At 36.2% G+C, this 25,185-nt stretch overlaps 1 protein-coding gene across 12 annotated transcripts in view; it reads right to left on the bottom strand.

Moving 5' to 3' along the window:
• LOC139722581 (uncharacterized) overlaps positions 1–20,203 on the bottom strand; it is an 87,961-nt gene extending 67,758 nt beyond the window's left edge. For 8 of the 12 annotated variants that reach the window (XM_071633872.1, XM_071633873.1, XM_071633874.1 and 5 more), the window contains exon 1: positions 19,777–20,203. The gene's annotated coding sequence lies outside the window, so the exon portion shown is untranslated. The remainder of the gene's footprint in view (positions 1–19,776) is intronic. The other 4 variants (XM_071633879.1, XM_071633880.1, XM_071633881.1 and 1 more) reach the window with 1 other exon arrangement.
• Between the last annotated feature and the right edge of the window lie 4,982 nt (positions 20,204–25,185).

The raw sequence follows: 25,185 nt of genomic DNA, 5'->3' as shown, positions 1-25,185 counted from the left end.
TGATATTTGATGCAAAGTACCATGTGACCAATCATGTGACTTTATTGATGATGTTTACATGATGATATAGGATGATGTGGTGATGTTCATTTCATCAATTTCCACAAACGTTTCATCTGTGCTTGATACTCTTGACATGCTCCATGTTTCATGTCATTCTCATGATCACTATTAGCTTTCATGATGTTTTCATCTCATACACCATCACTAATTACCTCTCCATGCGTGTGCCTTCCTCTTATAATGTTCCCCTGTTATCAATCATATTCACTAATCCTACATAGGTCACATAAAGTTTGCTGACACCTCAAATGCACTACTGCAAAGTCTAGTTTATAGGGCAAGTACAGAAATAATTAGATTTGAAATGTATTAAATAACTGAAAGTTTATAAACTTCAGAAAGAGTATCTACAGGGAGAAAAGAAACGCTTATTTTCGGGAAATAGAGTCAGCTTATGGTTACAGGTCAACGGGATGATAGTTATTCCACTAAAAATGTAAATATATATACGTATTTGTTGCATGATGAAACAATACATCAGGATGCCAAAACAACAGCTGACTTTTCTGTTAACAGAATAAATTAGGTTTTGTACATGAGGGTATTAATGGTAATTTGATAAAACAAAGAACACCATAAATACGTAATTCATGCCTACCTTAGATAAGCTATGGAAAGTTTTGCGCAGTCCTTTTAAATTATGTCCAAACTCACAAACATAACTTCCCCATATTGTCATTCATACTCACAGAAATCTATTTTGACAGCAAACTGATATCAATGTTTTTCTATATATATCTTTATCTAGATTGTTCTCTTCCCAAAAGAAAGGTAAACAATATTTTGTTCTCTATCAAACTCTAATAACGAATGACTTCCTAACAATCTGAGTGTCATCTCAATAATGCTCTGGAAACTCATAGCTTCTGGCACTCTCTGGAATTTTGAGGAAAAATATTAATTCCCTTCTTGAGCTTTTCTACTGTAAAAAGAAGGTCTCTTGGGTGAACTTAATAGCTACTCTTCTGTCACATAAACTCCCATCTCATGTACCTCTACTCCACTGACAAAAAAAAACCCCAGAGAGGTTGACGAGTAAGCCCAATGATACCTTTATACCCTCTTTGGTATCATTTTCCTTCCTATGTCTTTAAAGAGTGAGTCATATTCATGGCATGGAGTTCGGAATATCCACTTCTAATTCCAAGTTGAACTGTGTCAAACTTGCTGCTGCCTATCACATTGCTTCCTAAATTTGTCTCCTCAAGAAAAGTAGTTAGCACGGTTGTGTCTGAATTATAATCCCTCAGAATTCTATATAGGCACTCCTCTTAATCTTGAACGAAAGGGAACATCCTGTATAGCCAGGTAGCTGAATCATGATTGATAACGATGCAATAAATCACTTATAGAAATCACTCTAAACCCACAGGAGCGTAGAGATGGAAACATGCATTGTGAGTGACCAAGTAGATTCAAAATGCAAACAGTATTTTAATTCATTTCTTCTTTTTTTTGTGAATGCAAGGAAGACTAAAATATTTCCAATTTTCTGAACAGAATATCAATGAAGCTATTCAATCAATCTGAGAGCAGTTAGAATTCATCTTTCAGTCAATGTTTTGTAACGCACAGCATAATACACCAACATACTGTGTGTGTTTTTTTTCTTATGTGCTATCTGAGCAATAGCTACATCACATGATAGTATATGCATAGAATTTTATAGCTTCCAAGTTTTTATTAATGGAAGTTCAAGGAATGAAATAAGGCATACATGATAATTCATAATAGTTGCACAATGAATGATGAGGTCATTCAAAAGTTTTATGATACAAAGACCTTTGAAACAAAGATCTTTGGAAAAAAAAACAATTTTTAGTTGTGGTATATGTTTTGAGAGTAACAAATCCAGGAAGTTTCCAAGACATGACAGATTATACTGTACTGTTAAACCACACATTTTGTAAATTTTTGCAAATTTTGTGAAGAGCCAGGATTGGCAAAAGTGTTTGTCTACACAATCCATTGAATGACAGCTGTGTTTCTTAAAAGCTTCTTGCCATGAAAAAGGCCGTCAGCTCCAATTCTTGAAAGTTTCATGCCGTGAATGTTTCTAGTTTCATAGTATATGAATGGAAAGAAAATGTCATTTCATCAATTCCCTTTATTATATGATTTCATTATTTTACTTCAGATTATTGTCACTGTTAAATGAAGACATGGGTCTAATGGACAATAATGTAACATGAAACTCCCATAATGGCAGAATATGAAGCTTTTTCATAATTATTAGTGCTTTAATGTAGGTTAGATTTCAGGTGTAAGACAAAGAACACACACAACACACACACACACACACACATATATGGCATTTAGTAATAAGGTAACTGAGGATTAAGCTGTAAATGACAATAATGGCTTTAATGACTTAAAGTAATACTTTGAGCGCCAATGAATACTAGTATGTTATTGATGATGAGGAGGATAATGATGATAAACTCTCTACTGAGAATTCAATAAATTGCAGATTATGACACAATTCCATTTACCATAGTAACTATTTTATGTCTAATTACTTTACCACTCAAGCCTGGGTTGATGGTTTAAAACTAAAGTTGAATTGTTATTGTTGAGTTATAAAAAGTTTACTGTAAATATCTGAGCTGCACTCTGATATAAAATCTAAGATATCAAAAAGACCATGAATACCCAAGTATGTTTGTGACAAACGCATTTGACTGGGTGCTACAGTGCAGGCCCTTTGACAAAAGTTCTATGTTTATCATTGAACTGTGTTAGCTCTATGAACATCTCACCCACAGGAATATAACCCGGTCATTGAATTATGCCAGCGTTTAGTGCGACCCAAAATATATCAAGATACATGAAAATGTACACCCACAAGACTAGATCCCACCCTAAAGACAAGTATTACCGTATACTGCATACCATAACCATGCCAATGAATTCATGAATACCCTAGTATGAAGATAATCTGAATAACACGAACAAAGAAAGGGGACATAGAAGAAATACAAAAGCACACATTCAGTCAGGCCTATATGTAGATGAAAAGGGCAAACTACAGATTAGGAATTATTCCTTGAAAATAGCATTTAAAATAGTCACTAATGACAATTTTAATCAGGAGGTGGTCTTGTAAATAGAAAAGCATCAATCAGTTCAATGTTAATTTGGAGTTCTGGAAATATTTACCAGGAGAAGTTGTGAGGGTCTTCATTTTTGTTCATTCCATTAAATGAGATAAATGTAAATTGGGAAGATTTCATCTTTTTTTATCATGATCTCTTCGGGGTTTAATATTTTGAGTTGTAACCAAACAAAATGTATACACACAATATAGTACCCCAAACAAAGCTTGTTCTTAATCTTATCTCTTTTGAATGTAAAAGATGTGGTAGAATATTGATGAGATGCTTGCCCTGCGTTAGAAGGGAAAAACTCATCTCTTTAAAATTGTCATCTCATTAAATCTTGTTCACATTGACACCTCACAATTTCAGCATCACAGTTTACCAAGCTCTGCCACCTGCTACCCTGTGTTCCTGCTAACCCCTCATCTGCCATCTGTCACTATGCAATATGCCTGAATGCTGGCCAAATCCAAAACCCATCAGATTTACTGAACTGCACAGATTACCAAGCAAAAAAAAAAAAGTATAGGCCCTACTGAATATATAAGGTGACAATGAGATGGCTCATAATATCAATATTGATTTCCCTTTTCTATCCTTTGATTTTAATGTTGATGTGAGCATAAAATTGACAGCATCCTGTTTCATAAAGTCATTGGCAATTTATTGCAGTCACATTGATTGTAGTCACCATGGCAACAACAGCTGACAGATGATTCCTAGCTGTAGAGCTGCTGTCATGGTAACTGTAAATATTGCAAGATGCAATCAATACTTGAAAACACTTAATGAGGCAGGGCCCTGGTTTGCCTAAATACACAAAAAGGAACATCTCTTTACCTGTCGTGTGTTTCTCTCCTCCTCCTCCCCCCCCCCCCCCCCACACACACCAAAAGTACTTTTGAGTAGTTTTCCCCTTTAAAGATAGAAATGTGAGTACAAAAATGAATTATGTATATGTGAAGCTAGTGCAATCTGATATAGCATGCATTATGATGCACATTAGTACCACTCTTGGTTCAAAACCAGTGCATGAGTAAATATCCCACTAATTTAAAGCCACAAGTTGCCTGAACATTTAGGTTTTCTTTTTTTTTCTTCTTTAGCAATGTGGTGAGATAAAATGAGGATTAGAACCCTGATAAAGACATGAGTATGCTATGTAAGCTGATGACAGTAACTCAATACCCCTGACTGAAGGTGTTATTATAGTGGCCTTGTGGATCTAAGCTCTTTATCTCCTGAGCTAAACACTTGCATATATGAGAATTCAAACCGAGTATAGTATCATGGTGAATACATTATTGGAGACACGGCAATCATTTGGATTAGTGACCCTAGTCCCAAACCATTTGGATTAATGCTGTATGGATGGTGTATGTGCAGAGAATGAAGTATTTTGTTGATAAAAACCTTGCTCATGCTGAATAAATCCATTCTGCTGGCAACCTGAAATTGATCCACTTTAGAGCTCCGGAGGTGGACATGCAAATAGGATATGAAACCATTCTTGTTGATTTGACATGGAGATAATAACATTTTTTTAAAAAGATGGACACGGTTTTGTCATGCTAAAGAATAGTGAAAGATGGGAACACAAACTTAGAAGTGATAGCAAGACAGACATGGAAATAATAATACAAGTCTGAAAATGTCACGGGAAGAGAAAACTAAGCCACCTGTCAGGGCGGTGGTCACAATCTCTGTCTGAACGCACTGCACACTTCAGACTGCATGCAGTACAGTACTGTCTGTATGTCATCTATTTAAAAATGAATGCCTATGCCAGACAAGAGATGTGAAGAGATTATCACACATATCACCATCAACAAATCATATACAGAGAGTAAGACTATATCGGCTCACACCGAGACACACAGCAAGTACGACACAAGCACACTGGCCACCACCAACAAGACGTGGGTGGAATATTATGTATGCTTGTTGCAGGTACTCAGCAGGCGGCTCTCACAGAAACTGCTAATGTAACACTTGTTAATGCACAAATACAGCCTCCCCCCTGGAGAGAGAGAGAGGTGCCGTTGCCACGGAAATGTGGAGACGGGGGTGAAAGGGATGGGAGAGAGAAGGAATGTGCCAGAGAGGAGCACATGAGGGGATGATGAGACGAGGGATCATCAAGTGTCAAAAGAAAGATGATGAGGGATCTTAGTCTGATGAGATAAAAGGGGCTAACAAAGAGGCAGACAAAATGGAAACAAGGAGGAAACACAAAAGAGATGCACAGATGAATTGAAACTAATGAGTGATATTAACTGAATGAGACAAGAACATGACGGAGACAGACAGATATGGTGGTATATTACGAGAGTCGGAGATGCAAGAAAATGGCAAATGAGGGGTAAAGTTTTTTTGAGAGAAACTGACAGGTCAACAAATAGACAGATGGCAGGTGAAGAGGTAGGTGGTAACATTATGCAAACAGACAAATTTAGACCTGCTCCTACCAAATGACAGTGGAAGAAAGCTTTAAAGATAGGGAGAAATATGGACAAGGAGTGGGAGATTGAGGGGGTAGAGCAAAAGAACAGAAAGTAGTAGAATAGAATGTAAAAATATTGAGCCATCTCAAGAGAAAACGTATAATTTCACCACTTAGAAAGACTTATGAGCCATTGTGTTCTCTAATCAAAACACAAACTTGCATGTAACTAATGAGAATGGAAGTTAAAACGAGAAGAGAAAAAGAAATAGAATGAAACAAGATGAGTAGAGGTAGATATTGTAGGAGAGACATACGGGAATATTGTATACTCCAATATGGGAGATGAGAGATAGCAAACATACAGAGATGAGAAATAGAAAACATATGAGAAGGCAGGTTGAGATGGAATAGCCAATTTTCTATGTTCTAGACTTCCACCATCTTCCGAACATTCTTTCCTGGATGACATTTGCATCTGACAGACATCTACGTCATTCTCCACTCTAGCAAACAACATGCACATATTCAGTACATCTGGGCATTTCATGTGCATTGCATCTACCTACATTGTGTAAACTCGGTGTGTTTCACCAACACATAGCTTTACCAATATTACTACACCTCTCTGTTCAAAATTACGTCATGTTATGTGTATGGGTTAATATGTCAACTTATTATTATCCAACCTTTCAAGAATTTCATTTCATATAATTTTTTGAAAAATTTATTTCATCATCGACAACAGTGTCTTTGTAAGAACTAATTTTCATAGAGAGCATGGTACACTATCTTGTTGAAAAAGGGAGTGTATAATACATTTCATGCATAGAAATGATTGTATAAACAGTACCATTATGTATCAAGTAACAGTACCAATATATGTATCAATATTCATCAGAACTATTCTGAACATAAATCAGTGCTCTTATGCACATCAGCTAAAGTAGATTAGTTTGTGTAAATGGACTGTTTAAAGATTGAAGTTTAATGCTTACATCTATAAGGCACATTTACATTGAAAGGGAATATGTCATCATAACTGGGAAAGGCAAAAGTGCATTTACCTCTATCAGCTCAATTAACAAGAGTAATGGAGACAACCTGTACTAATCCAAGTTCTTAGAAAAGATCACATTTTACGGACACTTTCATGCATTCTATACCAAGATGAGCATTAGTCATTTTTTTTTTCATTTGTTATCCAACACACAATTGAGACACATCATACGTACATTGTATGGTACAATATCAATGAGAAATGATTCAAAACTTTGGTGACAATATTTGCAAACATATAAGAGTACAGAGAGCATAGTCTACAAAGGGACCATACACGTTTTTTTTTCTCTCTCTCTCTTTCTCTTCATGCAGCATCATGCATGATACCTGCTCTGGCATCATTATGCATTGAATGCCAACTCTGACGGCAAGGGTTCTTCCAGACGAGGCATGGTTGCTATGGCGTTTGCAATCACATGATCAAAGTCAGAGAATATAATTTTCTAGATGGAGGAAGACCTTGATCTGAAGCTGGCTGACAATAAACAATTTAAGAGCCCATCAAGGGGCCAGCTTTGTGCAGAGGAAGAAGAATAAGGCTTGATTGAGGTAAAAGCTTTGAGGCAAAGACTGACTCATGGAAACATCTAGAAAAAAAAATGTCAAAACATATTTTGTGAGAGTATTTGGTTGTGCTTCGAGACTGTACTAAACTTGAGCTAGGCTGTTACCATTAATCAAAGCATGGTCGTCATAAGTGGATAAGTTATATATGAAAGAAAAAAATGCTGGTATTTACATTATTCAGAAGGAAAGTCATGAGATCTAATGACTGTGTTGTTCAGGTCAACGCATAATGTCACTTGTAACTTAAAACAAGTGCAAGGATGGGAAAGACATTATTTTACTCTCATAGGCAGCATTTTACTGCTCTTCAAAAGAGTATAAAAGTACCACAAACATTATCAATCTTGCAGAGTTAATATCAGTAACATAAAATATTATTTTGATATATAACATTTGAAACTCTATAAAAAATGCACTTGGTTTTAGTTTGACATGCATACGTATGAAGAGTTTAAATGCAATGTAAACAGGTATTTCTGGCAATCTGATATATTTGAGATTACATCATTTGAAAACAAAGAAAATAATCAAAATGTATGTAATAATTTTTGTTTGATATCTTCCAAAATATTTCTTGTTATGTAACAAGTGCAGTTTAATTTCCCAACATTTTGATGATGTCCTTATTTTATAACCACCCCCCCCCCCAAAAAAAAAAATGAAAATGGTGAATATCTGTTTTTGCATTCAAAATCTTTATACACTCATCATGAAGTGACATATGACATACATGACACCGAAAAAAAAAATGATTTGCTGAAGACTGTATGGATAAAAAAAACAACAACAACAAATGAAATATCTCTGAAAGATGGCATAAGTGCACAAAAATACAACAGACTTCCAAGAGACAGTTTCAAAGTTCCCATGAGTTTATAAAATGCCTCCCATCTGGTCTGCCCTGTCATTACTCGTTGGTCACTTCGGTCTGACAAAAGTAATTTGGCAGCACTTTAGAAAATTGACCAACACCCTGTCTCATCACCTAGGGAAAGAAACCAATTGATGGTTCTCTGTGGGATCTGTTGGTCAAATGCTGTATAGACACCCATTACTACCCAGGAATTTGTGTCAAAATTTCAGCACTGCTTATCCTCCGTGCCTCGGGTAGGCTTGAGTTTTCTCTATTTCTTAAAGTTTCCTTATTTCCTTTCAATTTGTAAATTGTGAATTTCTTGTTTCATTGACCCTATCCTTTGTCAATATGTAATGTAGGGATCTTTCCTCACATAAAAATGTCTTTAGAAGTACAAGAAATAATTCACCCACAGTTTTTGTTCTCTACCACCATCATGTATCAGTCTCAATAATGGACATTTTCCAAACTTTAGATTAAATCATTTGTGCCAGCTTTGGCTCACATCCACTTTCTAACATTATATGTCCTGATTAATAGTGGAAAGCAGCACATCATAAATGTCTTAAAGGTCCATATAAAGACATAACCATTTAGACAATACAATAGTCACCATGTGGCTTGATTATCTCCCAGAAATTTACATTTCACTCACATCCTAGGCAAATTCTAATGTATCAGACAGTGTATGCCTTAAACCTACAGTACATTTTTAGAGACACACACATCTGTTTGTGCAGTCTTGGATACATGCCAATAAATCATCATGTAACATATTAAAAAAACACTCATTGTATGTTCTTAAAGTTTAAAAATACTTTCTTATCACATTAAGATCAATGGCATGGGATCAAACCAAGCTGACTGTGCAAAATTTCTGAGGCTTCTGACTAATAACAGCTTATCCTGGAAATCTCATGTTAACTATATCTACGTCATAATCCTTTCTAGGAACATCAGTACTCTTAATAAACTTAAACATGTTTTTCCTAGCCAAATTATGCTGAATGTTTATTTAACATTGATAATTCTGTTTTCAATTGTGGAATTCTTGTAGGGAAAACACTCAATAAAAATCTAATTGATGTTCTTTGGTGTATCCAAATATGCACTGTAAGAAATATGAACCATGCTGAATACTTATTTGATATCAAAAACCTATTCTTCACAAAAAAATAATGAAAACAACAGATTTGCTTACTTGCAATGTTGGCATAATCATTTATGTCTCATTTTTCCACTAAAGGGCTGCTGGATGCTTTTACGCTCACATGTTCAGAATACTTTTATTCACAGCATTATGACAGATTAATGAATTTCAGCTTCCATACTAAAAAAACAAAACAAAAACAAAACCAAAACGAAACAAAACATGGTAACATACAGGGTCAAGGGACAGGAAAGTTCCCCCCCCCCCACACACACACACAAATAACAAGTTGCTAATCTTTATATTACTTTAAATCAAATTTAAAAGACCTTTTACTCAATGGATATATTGTGGACACTGAATAGGTCTACAATGTCTTAGGTAACATATTGCTGGTATATCTTTGTCCCACTCCTCTAGACTTGTCAACATGCTGGTGAGCATAGTCCAAGCTTGGCCATCATGCTCTCAGAATTCATCATCATCAAATCTACAGCTATTTTTTTTTTCTCTACCAAGAGCATCTTTGCAGGCCCCAATCACTTGCTTATTGGAGAATCAACTTTTTCTCTTTTTTTTTTGGTCAAAAAGGAATATAGTTTTAATGTTACAGCATTAAAAAATACACAAATTATGTCCTATTCTGAAGAAGAAACAAATGGAATGGGTCAGAGATGTGGTTCTCCTTTATTTTGCTATATATTTTTTCTTTTCATCTCTTTTATACTATCATTATAATTGGTCTAATCATTGTTATCAACTCTTGTTCTTTCACGCATACCATTTTTTTTGGTGGTGCCAACAGTTCAATAAGCTTGATTATCTGTAGGTCCCATTATATTTTTCTAGTATATGTACAACTGTAACCATTATTTAAAACATTTGTGCAATTTTTATGTCAATTAAGTAGTTTCTTTGATATTTCTTTTCTTTCTCTTTTTCCTATTTTTTTTTTTTTTTTGGCCTTTTTTATCCACATTCGTCTTGAATTTGAACTGGCAAATATGGTTACACAATATCCTTGTGTCTTATGTAATCTTGCTGTAAAAGCAAATCAAAAAGGTCTTCTATGCACATCATGTGATCAATGGGTTCATATTTCTTGTAGTAATGTACCAATAAATTTGTACAATGATATATCTCATCAGTCTATTGGCTGGGAATGTCCTCGGTGTATTATGCAACATCTTTTTTTTTTCTTCTTCTTCTTTTTCTTCTTCTTCTTCTTCTTCTTCTTCTTCTTCTTCTTCTTCTTCTTCTTCTGGTCCCCATGGAAGACCAGTGACTCTACAACAGTGTCGCTGAATATGGGTCTTCAAGCCGTTTTCCACTATCTCATCTATCACTTTGTCTTTGTTATTATTGTTTAGGTTCTCTGTTTGTAAACTCACACTCATACTGTTTAATGATGTTAATTTTCTTTTGTTTGTATAACATTGCATTTCTGTAAACTCTGTATATTTGTAAAGTTATTTCATTGTATGCTTTTTATGACGGGAAATAAAACCAAACCAAACCAAACAAACATGTACGTTTCATATTGCCAAGTTACCACTACAACTTTAATGTATATATAATCTACATACTTTTGCTATTGCTGTATGGTCATAGTGCAATAATTTGGGCTTTAAATATTATTTTACAATGTAACATTTTATGAGAAATATGAAAATTAATTGAATTAAATTGAATCTGTACTTGTGCAATTCTGAAAATTCTGTGAATGAAAGAAATCAAATCTCTATACACCCTTTCTACACACCATTCATGCTGTGTCTCTACTTTATGCATTACAAAATGTAATGTTATTACAATGCAGAATTCTGTGGACTTTTTTGCTCTTGAGTATAGCCTCTTTACTTTTTAAAATTCATGTGAATCTGTAAACATCAAACCATTTTTTTCCCTTCATGATAAAATTGCACAGCATATTTTGGAGCGACTTCCACACGGTTATTTCTGGATAAATCACCATGGTAATGAGAAGCCTTCACGAGTGATCCCTGTGGTACTATCTTTAGACCTTGTATTGATCAGTTGAATGGTCTGACTGCATTGTGGTTTCATTGGTGTTGGCAGCTCATATGAGAGGCTTATGCAATAGCAGCAGACAGCTTGGATATTCCCCATCTCATGTCCTCATCTGAGAGAGCTATTTTGGTCTCTGGCTTTGGTTTTGCATTTGTTTTTGTCCGTGGTTAGGATCATGTCAATGTAAGTCACAAGCTGTGATATCACGCTTGTGTAGAGATTTCAGGAAATACTTGTAGGGCCTATATAGTAAAGGTCCGTTGCTTTTGTGCTGGAAGATGTGTGCCCATTTAAAGAAAAAAAAAACATAGAAAATGCAAGTGTAAATGGAATGAATTATGGGAGATAAATGGTTGTTGATTTTAGATGTTCAAATGCATTTCAACACTGGTATTCTTTAAAAATATTCTGTCATGTGAACAATATAAACAATTATGCACCCATTGACTATGCCATTTAGCATCAAAAAGGAACATGTACTTTTAGTAAAATATGACATTTTGTGGATTTCTCCATATATTTTCCTTATATTGTTTTGCATACATGAAATCACATACTGTAGTTGCCTCCTCACTCAGCAATGGTTGTATTGAAATTTTAATAACTTTTCAAAGGATAGCCCAATTTTCCTTAAACTCTGCTGATGTCTTCTACTGATATTGTTGCATTCATTCAATCCACACATTTATTTTGGTTTTGTTCCACTTTAACCTTTTCGGAGCCAGGGACTTTGGACAATGTGTATAATGCTACAGGGTTTCTGTACCAATCAGTAGCCAGGGCAAACAAAGAGTTAATGGCAAAAACCTTTTTTTTTTATAGCATACAAAATTTCCACTATTCCAAAAATAACTATTCATGCTTAATAATATCATATCGACTAAGATACTAATTAGGATATTTGAACCCTAATTTGAGCAGACAGATTCAGGAAAACAATGATTAAGAGCCAAGTCATCAGGAAGTATGCCACTGTAATGTTTGACTTTTTAATATATTCAAATAAATGCCGAGGAAGCAATTAAACCTTGAGCAAATTTACTCTTGCTTATCCCTCATCCAAGCCAGCTACTAAAAAGTACATATAAATCTTAATGCAAACATCTTGACAAATTTTCTAACAATGTATCATACTGTTGTTTTATTTTTCAATTCTTAAAGAATCAAACCTAGGTGAGTTAATCACTAGAGAATGTTGGAAAAGCACAATTTACATCATCATCGGGAAGACATCATTATACATGAAGAAATTAACCTCTGTCAAAATTTTCACAATAATACAAAATTGAAAGCACATAACTTTGATATCACATCAAGAATCCATGTCCTGAGAGAGAATGATTAATATAGTAAAAATATCTTAGTTTTCCTGCATATCATGTGAGTACTCGTAATTAGAAACTATCAAATATTTTTTCACGCTACATGGGTTTTAAATTAACTTGATTTTGACAGCCACACTGTCATTTCATATCAAAATAAATTTATTCTTATTGTTTTGATTGCAGCCTGTGTTCTTCCCTTGTAAGTGCATGCCTTTAATTGCTTTTAGTGCTCCCCCATATCATAAAATAACATCTTAACCTTGACCAAGGAAGGGAATTATTTCCAAGAGAGTGGATGGTAATATTTATAGCAGGCTTATTACCCCCATTTCACATGACCAACTTAGTCTGATGTGCAGGCGTGTTATGCTTTTTTGTTTTTGTTTTGGCATTGGTATGCATATCTATATGAACTTATAATCAAATGAATTTGTAACTGCAGTCTATCACTAGTGAAATACGGCTTATTAAGATATTTTGGACATTGAATTTGTGCAGCAACTTTTCATGCCTTTCCATAGAGACAGAAGATATCAAAATTCTGTATTTCTTTCTGACAAAGGTGCAGTTACATAATTTCAATGGAAGGATGTGTCAATCAATTATTTTAAGATATCTATGATTTTAATGAAATGTTATTTTGTTTTGTAATTTGATAGTCTTGCCTGTTTTGTGTCTTGCCTACGATGTTATGTTAATGGATTTGTGTAGTTTTATGTAGTTTTTATTTGCTTTGTATCTATGATGATGATGAATCACGTTATGTATACTTGTTTTTATTGCACGGACTGACTGAAAAACAGCCGTGGCTGATGTTAGTACCGTGGTTAAATAAAATGAATGAATGAATGAATGAATGAATGAATCATCTTCTTAAGGAAGTGAAATAAACATTTTTCTTTTGTTGGAGTACACTAACTCTGCATGTAGAGATTAGTATACGATTGTGAAAGGGTGCCCAGCACAGTTGTCTCCTAAATCCTACCACATGACATCATTGTAAACAAGAACAAGATTCAAAAATCCTTCCAGACCTCCAGACTTTTACTCTTTGCAATTAGGAAGGGAAACATGGATTTGGGGGCTTGAAATAAAATGTCAAGTGAACCTGGCTACCAAGGGGAAAATGGAAATAGTGAGAGTGGGGGGGGGGGGGGGGGGGGGGAGGGGGGAGGGGGGTGGAGGGAGAGGGGCTCTCATTCAAAGGAATGGGTCTATAAACAGGCAAAGCTTTTAGCTGTCAATCAGTGAAGCAAAATGACAAGGAGCTCTATGAATCTGAAATCTGAATGACATAATGAACCACCGGAGGCTGGGCAGTGTTTGTGCAGGCACAATATGACTTCAGCGGTAGAAAAACATATCTATGGCAAAAGGTCCTTCCAATACCAAACAATGGTTTTCCTTTAGGTGTGTTTCTGTCTGTTTGTGTGTGTGTGTGTAGACATGTGAGACAGTGAAGGCTGAAGTTCTTAGTGTTCATTCAAACGAGGGAGAAATCAAAGCATTAGATTCAGAACACTGAGCTTATGGATACCAATGATTATTCATTCTTACCACATGCCATCTATTGTCACATGCAAACAGCATAGTACTCATTGAGCCAAGAGATCCATTAGATCCTTAATCACATGTCTTTTCTAGCATCTACAGTACCTGTGCTTGCTATCCTGAAAGTTTATAAATTACATTTTCATTTCCACAAACCTGTTCCTCTGATTTTACTAAATTTATCTCAAGAACGGCTAATTTCACTGAATGCACATAATCCTTGTAAAATATGAAGTTTGAATATCCTACTGCCTATATCAAATGTTAAAGTGGTATTGGCAATATTATGTTACTGAGGTCATTAACTTTGCAACATCGCTGCAATGTACTGCTGAGCAAGGAGTTACCTCCTGTGACACTTCCTGTGTTTTTCTTGCCACGAACTCTGGATGAAAACAAAACTTGATAGTCTATTTTTCAGACTTTCTTTGTTAAGGTCTCTAAACTTATAACATGGATATGCCTTGTAGCATAATTTACACTAAAGCCCATTAGAGAAATGTACAAGTCTTAAAAGGAAGCAAAACCTTGGAAATATCATACTGTATGTGGATTTAGTGAATTGAGCAATATTAGTAGAACACATCAGTTTTAGGGAAATCACACAATCCATTCAAAAGTTATGACTTTTTAAAGTTTTGGTGCTAGAAAAAAGAAAATAAGTATGTTCATGATATCACTGGTGGACAATCATATAAAGAAAATATACAGAGAATTCAACATATTTCTGTTTCCTAGCACAATGAAAAAGAACTTGACTTACCTCTGTCAGAAAACAGAGAGAATAATAGTACCCTGAACACATGTCAGTAATAAGTTGAGGTAATGTAAACTTTCACACAAATGAAGTTCTGTCAAATTCTCTTTAAATATTTTCTTTATCATTGTCCATACATGATGCCACAAAGTGTTGTATCCAGTCTTTTCATCCAGTGAGGGTGGCACCAAAACTTTATAAAAGCATTGCTTTTGAAAGGATTGTCAAATTTTCCTCAAACTTCACTAATGTTTCTACTAATTTGATTTGATTTGATTTGATTTGATTTGATTTATTTATTCTCTGTATGCCATTTTTTTTTTCAAATACATCAACTTTCTGCAATTTCATTAACAAAGTACAAAATATCGGTAGTATACTTTATACAATTTTCATCATTTTCATCAATTATGCAATACATCTGTAGTATAATTACATGAGTAACATGTTAATAATTTGCATACAGAACGATTGCCAATAATAAGCACAACACTTGACTGTTTGGCAACCGATAACAAATAACATTATAGCGAAGAAAAACAAGAGGGTCCAACTAATATTGCTGCATCACTCAATCTACAAACTGTGTATAATAATTTTGGGTTTCATTCTCCTTTAGATAAGTAGTAGTGATCATACTTCTCTTTAAAATGGAAAAGCTATGTTAATGAAATGGAAAACTATGTGGCAGGTCCACCTTTGTGGGGGAGGGGGGAGGGGAGAAGAGGGGCGGGGGTATGGCTTAGAGATGTGGTAAACAGCAAGAGTATGTGCAACATTGGCCTTAGCATCTGACAAATCCATTCTGCTTAGAAATTGTGATAAGCTTGGCAAGGAGAACAAATGTAGAGGAAAAACAAAACAAGCTAACGTATGCAGCATCAGTTTGTTATACATACTTGCAGGATACACAATATCTTATTGTTCGCATTGATGTCTTCAGAAACTACATTTCCATTAAAATGGTCATTGTGGCAGTATTACACTAGTATCTCTGAATGGTGAGGTTTATCATATATCTGAAAAGTGAATATCTGTATGAATTAGTTGGAGGAAACATTGTACTGACATCACTGAATTGTGGGTACAAATCTTGAAACGATGCCAACATTGCGAAACCGGCGGGGAATGTTTTGCAAGTCAAAAATTCCCCTCAGCCTTTCTCAGAGTTCCTGCCTGGCCCCCACAGTAGCTGTGTTCTGTATTGCTTGTCTGTCTCCTCTGGCACTCTGTGTTCTTTTCTTTCTTTACATCATGGCCTAAAGCTAGAGCAAGGACATAGGCTCATATACCCTGCATCAATTAAAAGTGGCAGCATATCACTGCAGTAGTTATGAGAGCAATACGAGTTAATTGAAGGCAATGTGTACCCAATTAATCCTGATTACAAGGGACAAGGTAATAACAGTGTATTACTAGACCATTCTTCTTGTCAGGATTTATCTAATTATCTGTTTCATTGAAAAGAAACAAAAATAAATGAACTTGTCATATATTCCAGCATCCCTCCTAATATATAGATCTCACAGTTACACTCTGTTGCGTGAGATATGTTTTTGAATTAAAACATATTATTTTACATTTCTTTTATGCAATAGATATAAAAGAGAGCAGTGACATATGATGTCTAAGATATCATGATATCCTGGTGTGAGTGGGTTTTTTTTCTTCCTTATAAAAATGCAAATCTTCATTTAACCTGTTGAAGGCTTGTTTAGTATGCTCAGGTAGGTGTCTATGGGAAATGTGTGTTATATAGCAAAATCAGCTCAGCCTCAATGGGTTAAGAAACTTAAAGACAACATGACCATGGAATATATGTCTGTTGTTATTTAATGTCACGAGGAATGTGAGTAGAGCACTGAGTTTTATGGTGTGCACAGGATATTTCAGTTACAGCCATGCCTGAATGGAATTCCAAAAGATGACCCAGTTCTTCATCAATCACCCAACAATATTTCTTTGGGGTGCAATATGAATAAAGGGTGTGCTTTTGATAGAAGCTGGGTGGGATTTTAGTTTCCATGGATTCCAATAATGGGGCACTGTTCATTCAATTCATGTTAACAAATTCACCTGCAGTGCACAAAAGACATATTTTACTACAAAGTGAATAATAAAGTTTGCTTTGAAACAGGATTTTTCATTAAGAAGATTTCTGTAGGGAATATTATTATAATCAGTGCCTAAAACATGGATAATTCCTTGTCCTGCATCCATTTAACTACAAATTATCCTGTGTCATGAAACATTGATGTAGGTCAGTCATCCCTCGAGGATGAGCTTGTTTTGCTATAACACATGTTTCCCATAGACACCTGCCCAAGTATTCACAGGATTAGTCTTCAATGGGTTAAGGATATTCCTCACTGATCTTCAAAGCCTTTGATAATCATGAAAATCAATCACTTATGAAGATATACTATATATGGCCTGGCAATATGAAGTGCAAGAAGTCAAACTATAGTGCTTTCAATTGGGAAGCATTAAGCTTTGTAAAACTTTCTATGTAATGTTTCTTACTCAACACACTGGCTGTATTTACCCTTGCAGTACAGATAAACACATCCTACTTTGAATGTGAATTGGCCAGTGGCAACAATTATTTCAAGCAGTATGCTCTATACCTGTGTCAGTGCATTAAATTGAGTATTTCTAGCAGTTACCCGAGGCAGTAAAGCTAGCATATTGGGCCTCATGGTTGTCATGGCGATTTATGGCGCAGGTCGTCTGCGAGGGTGTTGAATTACTTTGGGTCTGTTTGGATGAAAACAACTTGACAATGTCTGCTGCAGGGAGAGCCATAATGCCCAGAAAATGTAATTCAATTTGATATGGTGCAAATTGCAATTGTCATTTTAAAAGGCATATAAGTGCCCTAGATAGAGGCAAAAACAAACTTTTAAGAGATGAGGAAAACATCAATTGGTAGAAACATGCAAGAAATTCGGGCAGATAAGAAAACATTTATGGCCATAATCATCCCATCATACAGATACCTGAAAGTACCCATCATTATGTAATGTCTTATAAGTACAAAATATTTATCCATTTTCATGGAAACAATAACAGAATTGTTTGTTTTCATTTTTGTATAGATTTTAAAAAGATACTGACTCTCTATGTCACACCTCATATCAGAGTTATAAAAACCATTTGAAAGCAAATGGAAATTAGCAACAATCATATCATATTCATACTAACAAGGTGAGCAGTGCCATACATGTGAAGACATGGTCATACTGTATGATCAGACTGGAACATTGAATCTAAGTAGTCGTAACTTTCTACCATAAACATACAGATGGTATCCTTCACCTTCGGATTTGCATTTATTTGTCACATTGTGATATGCTTTAATTCAGAATAGACCTCTAAGAGGATACTTTCCAATGAAACAAAAATGTATGAGAGGAAAAAAAAGGGGGACAGAAGGGAGAAGTTGGAAGGAGAGATGGAGGGAGATGATTGAGTGAGTGAGGGAGAAGAGAGGGAGATGTTGGAGAAAGGAAGACATCCAGCCAGGCAGTAAGGTAGATCAAACACAGTGACAGGGAATAAGATATTGACATTAGACATTTAGAAACAGACAGAGAGATGGGGGTGGGGGGGGGAGGGGAGGGGGGATAGGAGACATCCTGAGACAGGAGAATGGGAGGAGGAGAACAGACATGGGAGATGGAGATGAAAAGTATACCACCCCATACCGGTATACTACCAACATTTTGGTGGGTGACAAGGCAGGGGGGAAAGTAATGTCATAAATCAATATATCCATGACATATCCATAGCAAAGCTATTCTGATATAGGTCCAAGGGATGGAGGGGGGGGGGGGGGAGTGAGAGAGGGAGAGAGGAAGAGATAATAGCAGTCTCAGTATATAAACATACAGCTGTGCTGAAGTATTATATATTCCAGTGCATACAAACTGAGCATCTTCATAGACAAAGGAGAACGGGATGATGGAAAAACAAATGGCATCAGTGATGGGGAAAATATTGACATATATTCTGGGACAGACTGAGTGGGGGGGGGGGGGGGGGGGGGAAGAGGGGGAGGGGAGATACTCTTAATGCATATAAGGAGCAAAGAATGACAATCAATTTATCCGGGCTCAAAAGTGGACAGGCAACGACAACAAGCCTTTGGTGCAGGAAAAATCAATGAGAGTTTATGCAAATGCTGAACTTCTTAATTACTGCCCCCAGAGTATGGTAGTGGCCCCCTCCTGTTGGTCCACTAATGAATAATGCTTGTACCCTGGTTGGCCAATAGTACTGTGACAGCTAGGCTACTAAAGGCAATGGAAAAATTAACATACTAGAAGCTGCCTTCATAAAAGGGCAATTACTAGCAACTCTTACCTTACGCTGATACATTAATACATCTGGAGAATTTAACAAAATTGTAACAAAGACACGCACTTTCCAGTGCTCCAAAAATCCATCCAAACTTGTCTGAAACTGTGAGCACTTGCTGGATCGCATCCCTATATATAAACACAGTAAACTAAACTCTTTACTGTTTGTTCTCATCAAAGCACTGATTTAATATCCTGCCTATTTCTGGAAATAGTACAGTATAAGTCATAAGCTGATGTTGATCAGAACAGGCCCTAGGGGATATCACCGTCACAAATGCGTAGTACATCACATTAAGGTCTTTGTAATTGTGAAGATAACATTTAATGCACATAAAACAGGATAAATATGGCACATCCTAGTTGTATTCAGACTACACAACCTTGAAACTAGTACCATAAGCAAACAAACAGTGAACGATGAAACATGATGATTGTATACACATAGCACTGAAACAGAATGCATCACAATGAATACAATCACAAGATTACCATATTGTAGTAAGACTCACCTGACACACTGAAGGAATTCCCTCGATCAGGTTCTCCTCAGCTAATGTGCTCCTCAGGAATCTGTCCAGATGATAGATGGAATTCTAAATGCCTACCAAGTGATGCTGGGAAAGGAAACCCACACTGGAGAGACGAGATGACAAGAGATGCAGCGATGCGGGCGAGAGAAGGAGCCAGCCGACGACTCCAACGCCTCCTCCTGGCTTAGCCCCCAGCCGACCTTCTCCAAAATGGCAGGATGAAGGTTTCTCTGATAGTTTTCTTTTCTGAGTTTTAAGAGGGACTTGTCTGTAACCTTGCCGCATAAAAACCCAAATAGGATTTGGCTTCTGAAGGATGACACGCCTATTGTCAACCGCCGCATTCAGAGGGATGGGGCTATTGTGTGAGAGTTGCCTCCTGTCTATTCTCTGGTCACAATATGAAGACCAACTGGTGGCAGACAGACATACGTGCCAACGCACAAACCTTCCAATCGCAACAATCTCATTTGAATGCGTAATTTGCAGCACGAGCGCTCACCGGCTATTACTTACGCAGTGTGAGGATTTGTGTGTGTCTGTGTGTGTGTGTGTGTGTGTGTGTGTGTGGGTGTGTGTGGATGTGGGTGTGCGTGTGCGTGTGTGATGCACAGGGAGAAATTTCACTCCCTCACTCCTATAGTGAGCCACCGGAGAGAGGCGCGGCAGGCTAAGCACACGTCAGACGTATGGGCATGAGATAATGTATGGGGCAGCAGCACGGGCAACGAAGCGAGCGACGTTCAATTATTGGACGATCCCTGCCCTGCAGTGGATGCAAGAGAACAAGTCACGCAGCGGTGCATTTGAATGGGAAGGAGCACCCCTCTTGCTCACTCTCTTGTAGAAGCTGTGTGAGTGAGCAGGGCACTGCTGCAGGCTATCCTTATTGAATGCTACAGGATTCATGTAGGGGACGCTTCTGTACAGGACACTTAGTCTGCACTCAAGACCCTGATAGATTTCAGGCATCACCAAGTGCAATATATTCAACATGGGCCTGATGTGACTGCTAAGATGCATAGTGAATCATAGCTTAACTGTGCCCTCTATCCCATTTGGCATAAGTAAAGATGACATATTTTTCTCACAATGTACTGTTTGTGAGAGGAAAGCCTGAAATCCTAAACTAGCCAAAGAGACAACGGTTAGTAGAAAGGAGTAACTATTGTTGAGGCGTAGTACCATCAGTGGCTTGATGGAGCGGCTTGGGTATCTCAGACATCGCAGGGAGTGTATTATTGAGGAAATGGTTAATTTGGATGAGGTTGTTTGTATGACAGCACTAGACGAGCATTAGGACAATCTCATTTTTTCCCCTTTTTTATTGGTCTGGGTGTTCCATTAGGCACACATCCAGGCAGCATAAAATTCCCCAGGATCTAAACATGGACAATAATATCATGTCAAACATGGACAATAATTTCATGTCAAACATGATTGACATGAAGATTGTGAAAGGGGTTAATAATGAAAAATATGATATCATGACAATGCAGAATGCACACATAGGCCTATGTATGGCTGGAGTAAACATACAAGGATGTACAAGGATTATTTGATATTCCTATTTTGATATTTGCTTCGAACTAATAGATCTGCACAAGCCCTCAAAATCTAAGTCAAATCCATATTGCATTTGGTTTTAAAATAGCCGGTTTGAAATGCAAGATAGAGTTGCAATCAGGGATTTTGCCAGCTTAAGCCATGAGGAGTCTATTTCATTGGGGACCTCAGATTTGAAAATAAGATGTAGCCTATAATGCATGTTAACATGTGTCCGACATCACTCATTTGGTTGGTCAGAAATCATATGAGTCAAGGATTAGCAATTTACAATTTCTATGGTAGAATTTCTGAATGGACCTACCATGGAAGACACTTTCTTAATCAAGAGCCCCAAGTCCCAAGTTGAGCCCAAGAAGGATAAATCTCCATAAATCCCTATAAATCTCCCTGATAAATGCCCTGACAATCTTATGTCCCTAATAATCTCTTTATATGCCTTACAACTTCTTCTTTTTTAAAGCAATGTGTGCACATGACATGTATGCCTACTTTTTCTATCTTTGATATATTACTATAAAATATATAATAGGTATATTTTTAATCATACTTATTATATTCATATATATGTGCCTATAAATATGTATGAATTTATATATTTTTCAAAAGTTCGTGTTATGAGGAAATTTGTTGTGCTGATGGAAGTGTGTGATGTGATATCCTCTACAAGATCTTCTCACAGTGGGTACCATTCATGCTCCTTGCTTTGATTTTTTTTTAAACAAATCTACCCAAGGAGTGATATACCCTGCAAATTCCTCAGAACTTGCTTATAGATAAATCTAGGCCTACGGTACATGTGTGGTATATCACTGATACATATGTGCATATGGTATATATTTCACCTGCACCTGCCATGATTTATAATTTACCATGTTCTCAGCCACCTGTCAGCTAAAAAACCATTATACATCATGCATACTTCATTACACACAGAATCGCAATCATACATACACACAGATATCATCATGCTTTATTCAGAGAGACATCTTCTCTTTCTTTCTCTCGCTCTCTCCATCTCATCCGACTAAAGAAAAATGAAAACACCATCTACCTCCCATTCCCCATCTCATTAAAAAAATGATATCCTATCTGGCTATTGATCAAACTAAACAGAAAAAGCTGAAATGTTACATCTAAAATATCGATATTGCAAATATGACAATTTCTATGGTCTCTGTATCCTCCAAGCTTGTATACATTGATGCATTATTTTCAGTCCAGCTCTGAAACATTGATAAGTGTTTATGCTGCACGAAACCAGTTACCAAGTACGATCCAGCTACTATGGGGAAAAAAGAGAAAGAAACAAACAAATGAAGTGTGCTCATCATTTGACATTTCCCCTGCCAATGGATTGCCTATGGAAATAATAAAACATATCCAGAATCAGCCTGAAAAAGAATAACAAAAATCTCAAGGATTCATATCACTCTGAGCCAGATTTATTTTTCATTTCAATTTCAATTTCATTTTCAATCTATTTTCATATTTCTCAGTGACAAATACATCAAACATAACAAGATGAAATAATACATGACATCCAGCTAGGAAGCATTTAAGAATAGTGCAAACATAGGCCTATATATAGAACATAGTGGCCAATCAGTTTGTTTTGTACTTGTGTATTGTTTGTTTGTTTGTTTATTATTGTGTTTACATTGAGAAAACAATCAACCCTCTCATCTTAACCCTTTCTGAGCCAGGGACTTTGGACAGTGTGTACAATGCTATGGGGTTTTCTGTGTCAATCTGCACTCACAGCACACAAAGGGTTAAACAATTAAGAATGACAATATTTTCCATAGGATTGAAGCAACTGACAGAACTTCAGAATCTGAACATCTTTGATGCTCGTCTCAAATTGCAGGGACAGAGGGCGTCCACGTGGAACCCATAATGAGAGTGCTAGAAATGCTCTTTGAGTTAAGTCATATGCCAACAGCATCTCATCTGAGGGGCACTGGAGCCGTGCTTGGGGTGAATCGCACATCATGTGCATTATACACACGCTGCTGTACAGTGAGCAAAGCAAATGCATAGAATACTTGAATGCCTTGCATATGACTTCACACTTCCTGTATCCCACAATGCAATGGGTGACCTTTCACATCTCACATTGAGCAAAATGGAGGGAAGGAGGAAGCGGGAGGAAGAGAAAGGGACAGACAGAGAAAGAGATGGAGACGGATGGAGAGAGAGAAGGAGAGACGGACAGACAAACAAACAGACAGAAAGACAGACAGCTGAGACTGAGGGAGGGAGAGAGAGAGAGAGAGAGAAAGACATACTAAGGGGGCAGATAAGGGTCGAGAGACAGACAGACAGACAGACAGGGAGAGAGATACAAAAAGAGAAAGGGAGAGAGAGATGGGGGAGAGTAGTAATGATGACTGCGAGATTGATTTTGCATAGAAGATGAAATTAGCTTTCTCCATCCTATTATGCAGCCAAGTTTGTAATCAATCAAACCTTTTGGTGATTTTTGTTTTGTTTTGTTTGTAGGAACAGAAGAGGAAAATCTACAGCACAATGTGAAAAATACAAACACAGAATTATTGATATCAATGTTGTACTACCAACTCTCATACATTATTTACATGTTTGCAGTGTGCATGAACTTACTTGTCAAACTTTTGCAATGCATCATAAACATTCTGAAACAAACAAAAAGAAACACTACAAGGCATATTGTCACATGTTACCCTCCCCTTCACCTCAGTCATACTCTCCATTCATTACTCCCACCCCTCCCCCATAAGAATAACAAATATGTCAATTTTGTTGTAACAAATGTCGCCTTGAGGGAGGAAAGTCTAGTGTGTACTTTGACCTTAGGGTGGTGGAATTTCCCTTGCTTAAAGTTCATTGAGGTATATTCAAGTAGAAGATTCAAGGAGGATCTTTTACACATCACTGAGCTACTCTTTCCAGGCTTATGAACACTACGAAAATATTGATGGTGTACATGCTTTGCTAGATAAAAATCTTTAATACAATTGAGTACTTGGATAGTTTATGTATGTGATTTCTTCTATAATGCTATTTACCTACATGTATTCATAAACAATGGAAATAAAAGTGAAAATAAACTTTTCTTCTATTATGCACTCAGATTTTCAAATCATATGCTTTGTTACTAAACTTCACTCCTAAAGTGAGGTATAATATAATCATGCACTTTGTCTATAGATTAGTGCTTATTATGGAACAGTAACATATGTGAAATGTACTTTTACATGAGCAACCTTTACCAGAAAGTATTGGTTGAAGCTTTGTGTAGAGTATGCTGCTAATCCTCACACACCTAGAACAAAAAATAGAACATGCTGAATAAGTTAGAAAGTTCTGGGAATGCACTTTATGATGGTCTAATAGCCTGTCCAAATCAATATTTGAGTGCAGTATGACCTTTATATCCAACACTTCTACAGAAAAAAAAATATACATATTTATATTATATATATACAGTATATATATATATATATATATATATATATATATATATATATATATATATATATATATTATATACATACATATATAATAACATATTAATTTGACTAATTTCTTTATGTTATAGCAAACCAAATGTTTTCAATAAAACAAAGGGCTCTGATTAACTTGCATTGTCACATTACACATATTAGTTAACATTTTTATGGTAGTCACTGTTTTCTAGAACAAACCTTGTTAGAATGGCTGCCAAAATATACTCCCTGCTAAAAACAGAAATTAAAGCTATATCTATGACCTGTCACAAGTGCCTTGGCTAGAATGACACAAGAATTTTGTTTGCCGACTTCAGTAGCAGACTATCGT

This window comes from Diadema antillarum, unplaced genomic scaffold (genome assembly GCF_040938485.1).
Source record: "Diadema antillarum isolate AM-2024a unplaced genomic scaffold, OU_Dant_1.0 scf00000167, whole genome shotgun sequence".
Lineage (NCBI taxonomy): Eukaryota > Metazoa > Echinodermata > Echinoidea > Diadematoida > Diadematidae > Diadema > Diadema antillarum.
Note: the sequence above shows the minus strand (reverse complement) of the source record. Positions and strands in the feature narration are given on the sequence as shown.